A 7,480-nucleotide genomic window follows, 5' to 3' on the forward strand; every position below is an offset into this window, starting at 1 on the left:
TTTTATGTGAATACCCAAGTGTCCTCATATTGTTCGCGGACCGGCCTTCGGGATTTGGTAGACCGATCGTACATAGTGAGGGATGTGGTGGATGCCCGATTGATTAGAGCGGCTACCAACCGCGAGAATGAGCGAGTATCTCACGGGAAAGAGTCCAGCGCGGACGATTTCTTTTTCATCTATGCTAACTTTTTCAACCAACTGCATATTCAGATCCCCTTTATCGACTTCTAGATGGCTCTCCTTGGTGAGTTGAATGTGGCACCGACACAACTTTATCCGAACGCGTAGGCTAAGGTTCAATCGTTTGGCGCCGTATGCCTTGCCGCGGGAATAGCTCCTAATGTTCCTTCTTTTTTGTATTATTTCGACGTTCGTCTTTCTCCTAAGGGCGGTTGAGTTTCTTTGACTTTGGTGAAAGATCGGACCCTCTTCAAACCGTATTCAGAGTCTTACAAGAATTTTAAGGATAATTTTTCCAAGATCATGATCATTGACGAGGAGGGGAACCCTCTCTTTCCCTTATACTAGACGAAGACTCCAAAGAAAATAAAAGCCTACGCTATGTGGGATTTAGATCTTGGAGATCTTATCGCCGTTGAAACCATCAACGCTCTCCCCCGTCACCTCCCTGCTCGCGGCCTGGTTGACTGCCTTCCTTAAGAGGATTGTGACCAGAGAGCGTTCGGTATGCTATTCGTTCAGTTTGTGATCTTTATTAGTAAAGTGATGTTAACTTAGCTGAACTTTTAGTTTGTTTTTAGGTATTATGGTCGCCTCTCCTCCCCGCCAATCCAACTTCATGGCCTCCAAAAGAGGTTCTTCGAATGTGTCCTTTGTAGTTAAGGGACGTGTTCCTCCTCCTCCGAGACGTCCTCCACCAGTCGGCCGGTGACTATCGTTGTGAATCGCCCTTCGACGGATCAAACTATCCCCGAGGGACTACCTACCGGGAGTGTGGCCATTGTTGGGAGTTCCCACACTCCTTTAGGGAAGGGTACTTCCCAACCCCATTCCACTCCTGTTATTACAAGGGTCCTTCCCACGCCGAACGTCAACTCCCCCGTTGAGGTGGCCTCTCCATCGGCTTCAGCCCACGCCTCCAACTCTGCGCACAAGAGAAGAAAATCCCGCAAGGAGGGCGACCGTTCGTCCTCTAAAAGGATTCGTCGAGAGGCAGCACGTCCGTCGCCCCTCGCCCGTTTCCTGGTGGTGTCTTCAGTACCGACATCAATGTCGGTCAACGTGCGGATTTCAACATGGGATCCACTCACCGGGCAATACTTGAGGGGCTTTCTAGGCCGATCTTGGTAGATGCGATCTTTGAGATGGCTTCCCGTACCGCCTCGATGGTAAGGTACCTTAGGGAATTCGGGGATCATCGCAGGTCGAGGGAAGTTAAAGTTGCTTTACTGAAGGAGCAGGAAAAGAGGACCATTGCCTTACACGAGGATCTATGGGCCACCCGAGAGAAAATTGTCGAGCTCAATGCAAGTATAGTTAATGAGCATGAGGAGGGTTTTTACAAGGCATTACGTCAGGCGGTCGTCCTTCTTCATGTTCATGAACCCTTTGATGTCGGTTTTGATATTGAGAAGGACGTGTACGACGGTGAGCTGGTATACCTTGGTCCGCCAAATGCTGACGAGAACCCGGCGGGTCCTGACCCCGTGGATCCGGGGGTAGATACGACCGGCAGTTCCAACGTTGCGGGAGAGGACAATGCGGACCGATAAATTCTTCTTTTGATACTTTTTGTATATGGTTGGTGTAACGCCCCGACAACTTACAAGGACTGCTGACTGCCCTCACACATCAACACGAGGCTTTCCAGTGTGCTTTGTCCTCACTCACACACTTTCCGAGAAAACTTCCCGGAAGGTCACCCATCCCATAATTACTCTAGGCTAAGCACGCTTAACCATGGAGTTCTTATGAGTTAGGCTACCGAAAAGCAAATGCATTTGTTGATATGAGTAGCCAAATCAATTCCTTTAAGNTATCCTTCAACCGTATAGTCCCATACCTATACAGTCTCTAGATCTCTCTCATTCCGGTGTATGTTCGATTCGTCCATGAACCCCTTCCACTAGAAGCCTGCCAGGAGCCGCTCCTTGTCCATGCCTCTTGCACCGACGATCACTCCCTGCCCTCGTCAGTGCCCGGGTGTCACATGTATCCCGGCCATGTCCGCCACCGTCCAAGCGAATAGATCTCGGTTTTGCCACAGAACGGCTCGGAGTTTTTTTTCTGCCTCAGCCTCAAGCCATTTGGCCATGGACATAGTATGTGATGCGTTCGTCCCTAACATGATGAGTTGCAGCTCCCCCAGAGGCTCCAAACGGTCCTTAGTGTTGGTACAAGGATCGAGGTCGGCAATAGCCACCTCCGATCGGCTAACTTTCCTGCGTTCTTCCCTTGGATACATCTTTAGACCGACTGCATAACATTCCCTTGTCGTTTTTTGGTCTCCTCTCACGGTACAGATTACTCCTCCATGATTGGGACATTTCAACGTCAGATGTAGTGTGGAAACACTCGCACCGAACGCGTTCAAACATGGTCGGCCCAAGAGAATGTTGTATGAGGTATTTGCATCAACTAACTGATATCAGACTTTCTTCTCCTCTCTCTCTCGTCAAGCCGAGTCGAGTACGCAGATTGATATACCCTCTCGTGTCCACTCTCTCTCCTGCGAAACCCACGATTTGCTCGTTGTATGGAACTATCAAATCTTCATAGATGTCCATTTGTAGAAATGTTTTCCAGTAGAGGATGTTGACCGAACTCCCTTGGTCAATAAGCACCTTACTCACACCATATCTTGCTATCTTAGTCGTGATGACCATGGGGTCATCCTGGTCGGGTTCGGGGGCATGAAAGTCGTCGTCTGTGAAGGTGATAGCCGACATTGATTTCTTGGGGACGTCAACGGCCAGAATCGAGCGCAACGTCCGTAAACTCCTCTTTAAGTCCCGAAGAGGACAAGCCACCCCCGGCGAATCTGCCAGAGATGGTGTTGATCATTCCCCTCAACGCGCGGTCTTGGTGTCCTTTGCTTCTGCTTCTACTCCTCTGCCTGTCCCCTCCTCGATTGATTCGTTGATGACGACAGTCGTACTGACCGCTAGACCGGTCGTCTCTTTTAGGACTCCTCCAAGAATTTCCCCTGGGACTTCTTTGAGGGGTCCTTGCCCTCGGAAGCGACATCTCCCGCCGGTCTTCTCTTATGTACTTCTGTAATTGTTTGGCTCTTATTAATTCTTCAATCTTCAATCTCTGATGTACCTCGGAAGCGACACACTCCTCGGTAGTATGACCAAAATTTTGGTGGTATAGACAATGTTTGTTGCCATCTATCCCCCGCGGGGTGGGGCATTTTTACGGTGTTTGTAAAAGTTGAGCGCTCAACGGCTCTTGTAGTATTTGGGCTCTGGTGTCGTTCAAAGCTGTATACTGTTGGAATCGGGGTCCTCTCGGCCCCTCCCTGCCTTTCGCATTCCCGGACTGGGAGTTGTGACCCTCTGGCCTTTTTCCATCCTTCTTCTCTCTTCTAGCCTCCTACATCTCTTTTCTATAGTTTTGTTCATTTCTTCGACGCATATTTCATCAGCGGTTCCTTGGCATAATTCTTCCATAGTTCGCGAGGGGTATGACATATGATGTCTTTAAACGGGCCGAGTCTTAAAGTCGGTTGTACATACTAGAGGGCAAGCTCTACACTTAAGCCCTTTACTCGTCTGACTATTTTTTGATATCTATCAACGAAAGTTTTTAACGACTCTTCCTTCCCTTGTTTTAAATTCATTAAATCAACCACAATGACGTCCTATTTACAGCAGGCAGCAAATTGTTTTTGAAACATATCTCCCAGACCATTGAAGTTTCCTATTGAGTCGTTCGGGAGTGAGTTGAACCATTCTAGCGCTTCCCCTTCGAGAGACAAAGAGAACGCCCGACACCAAATGCCGTCACATCCGATTCGAAAGGCCGTGGCATTGGTAAAAGACTTGACGTGTGCTTCTGGGTCCGTAGTGTCGTCGTACATCTTGAAATTATGTGGCACGAACTGTTCAGGTATGTGGACGTCCATTATGACTTGGACAAACGGGACCGGCATCAAAGGCCTCTCGCTATTTATCAAAAATGTGTTCTCCCCCTTATCATCCCTCTTTCGCCCGGTCTTCTCCCGGCCCCTAGTACTGCTTTGCTCGTCTTTGTCGCCTTCTAAGAGTACCGTCTTTTCACGTTCCTCGCCGGCGCCTTCTCCTATCTCTGTAGTTTTTCCCTTGGTTGCTTGTTAAGCACTCTACCCTTACTGTTGCCATATCCTCTTCATGGCGTCGTTGCATCTCCTCCAACCTTTGCTCCAGTGCCCGTATCACTTCACTCGAGTCTTCTGGGCTCATGCTTCTATTGGTCACCATTGGTACTAATCAGTCGACCCCACGGTGGGCGCCAAAATGTTCCGGTTGTGCTGTCGTTGAACTCCACCTACATAATTTCTCTTGAACGTCCGGTCACACCTGTCGGCTCCTCCTGGTCGTGTCCTCCTGGTCGTGTCCTCTGTTTCCTCCTGACTCGTTCATAACTTTCCTCAACCACGTTTGGTCGAGTACCTGCTAAAGGTGCTTCGTCGCTCAAGTCAGCGGATGATCAAAGGGTAGAGATAGAAAGAGAAAGTAAATACTAGGAATAAATGTGCATTCAATGTAACCAACCACCTCCTACCTTTGACCTCTATTTATAGTTTTCATAGTGGGCCTATGATTAACAAAGCCTTAATTACGACCCAATCACTGGCCCAATGTTCCTAATATCGTTTTATCTTAATTCAACCTTAGTGCTCCTTTCTTCCTGACCCGTTGGTCTGTGGTAGATCCTTGTTTCCGTCATTTAGACTGTATTGACGTCGGTTATTGGTCGGTCAAATAGAGATTCTCTTCCTGAATGTTTCCTAGTTCTGCCTATTATTTGCTGATTGGACCAACCGTATACCACGGTCGTCCGGTCCCGTCATGCGTCCCAAGTTGGAGACATGTTTGTAGTTGATCTAGACAAGTATGAATGTACATGTAGGAAATGGGCTCTGACAAGCATTCCATGATGCCATGCGTTGGCTGCTATGAAGTTTCTCAATTTAGAGCCTGAGGACTTCATACCTTGTTGGTTTTGTACTACAACATACCAAGAGATATGCTCTTCAATTGTGTATCCAATAAATGGTAAAAATATGTGACAGATTACAACATATAATGATGTCTTCCCTCCAAGAAAGAGAACATTGACAGGGAGACCAAAGAAGAAAAGGAGGTTGCAAGAATGGGAGTTGATCAAGGACGACACAAGGATGAGGAAGGCTGGTCTACATAAAATATGTGGCATTTATAGGCAACTGGGTCACAATAAAAATTCTTGCCAGAATTCAACCCAACAACCAGTTGTCAACACTGACCAAGCAAATGAACCAATAACGCCATTAGTAAATGAGGGTCAAGCATAGGAGGGGATTACTTAATGTTTATCTGACTGTAGTGAACAATTGTAAAAGAGGATTAGTCATATTTTGCAACCTTTTACAATTATGAACAATTATCAGCACTTTGTTATTTACTGATGTGAACCCTTTATAATTGTGATGAACAATTATCAACACTTTATTATGGAATGCATTGCAATGTTTGAGACAAATTTGTTATTCTATATATTTCAAGTACTGGAATTTGGTTTATATTTGTGTGTGTTATTTTCCTTAAGTGTGCTGCTGAAGATGGAAAAAGTATTAGAGATACAAATTTGCTGTCAACAATGGTAAATTTGTATTCTATTATTGTCCAAATCAGATACAAATTTGTATTCTGTTATTGTCCAAACTTGATTTGGCTAGTACTACCTCTATGGTTACATCACAGGCCAGTTAACTTTCACTACTTAAGAAATCTTTTTGCTTAGTCACACTTCATGCTATATATATACCTTTTATCATTTCATTGTCCTCAAGAGTTGAGATGTGTTGTTTTCTATCACGATCCTCTACTCCAAAAATTATGGCTCGGTTGCAAGAAACTAATATGGTAGGTCCATTCAGTCTTATAATTATGGCTAGGATGCTATATATATATATATATATATATATATATATATATTTTCTCATACAATCTTATAATTTTATTCAACTTTCTTTCGACAATTGTATTCACTAAGAGTAATTAGTGATAATTAATGATAAAACCATTAAAACTAGACAAAGAAAGAGTAACAAGTCCCCCTGCAAGAGTATAACTGTGCCAGAATTCTTTGACAGTCACAAACTTTGAACTTCATTAAAAACTATTAAACCATTTCGTTCACTTAACAAAACTAAAACAAAGTTACAACAAATCATCCCATTCTGATCAACATTGAAACTAAAATAATCTCTATCACACATAAAACAAAAACCAACAATATNNANNCNTTCATCCACTTNTGAACAGTGAAAACTNATATCTGTAATTTAACTATCATTTTCCTAATACTCTCCATTTCTTCATTCATCACCAAACTTTCTTTCTTTCCTTCGCTCTTCATGTAGCTACCACTTTCTTCAATTCCAACATCTGTGCACCATTTGAAGAAGTTACAACCAGTGTCTTCAACACCATTTTGTATAGACAACTGTCAATGACAATGTCGTGTTCTAAAAAACACTACCACTAGGTTCAATCTAATATACCTTATACTTGGAGCATCCCCAAAATTGTTTGCCTCAATTCTTCATCGTTTTTGCAGTTTTCATCACAGATCTCTCTCCACAGTAGTGAAGAAACAATAGGGTTTTCCTTTCGCCTGCATGTCGACGAACAACAAGAGTGTTCCTTCGACATCCTCTTCGAAGAACAACGACTTCAAGCTTGATCAACACCACACCCACCCACGTCACAAATAATACTGGAAGAAGAACTAAATTAGCACCCTTTTCAATTAAGGATTTTGAGCTTCAGCTAAGGGATTTTGAGCTAAAATCCAAACACTTTATGTGCCACGTGGTTGTCAAAGCACACACAAATTATTAAGTCCACCTATTAACATCTGCGTGTGCCACATCTGTACAAAATGACACCTCACATAGCCACCAGGCAAGGGTTTTAATGTCGTCTGCAAAATTTAACAGTAAGGACTTCATTAATTCAATTTTTCATAAATAGAGACTCAATTGAGTTATTTGAAAATACGATGACCTATTTGACGCAAATCTGCATAAATAGGAACTACTGAACCTATTAAATCTTCAATTTAGTCTAAAACTAAAACAATTATGTAATTTAATAATAATATCTCTTAGAATTAAAATTACAATAAATAATTAAGTTGAAAATAGGAGGCTATAATGTAACCGCAATAGACAATGAAAATTGTGAAAAGTTACAAAATTATTGTATATAATTTGTCTCCTGAAGTTGTAGGCACAAAAAATTAATAACGTGTTTGTAAATGATTA

Source organism: Vigna radiata, chromosome 10 (genome assembly GCF_000741045.1).
Source record: "Vigna radiata var. radiata cultivar VC1973A chromosome 10, Vradiata_ver6, whole genome shotgun sequence".
NCBI lineage: Eukaryota > Viridiplantae > Streptophyta > Magnoliopsida > Fabales > Fabaceae > Vigna > Vigna radiata.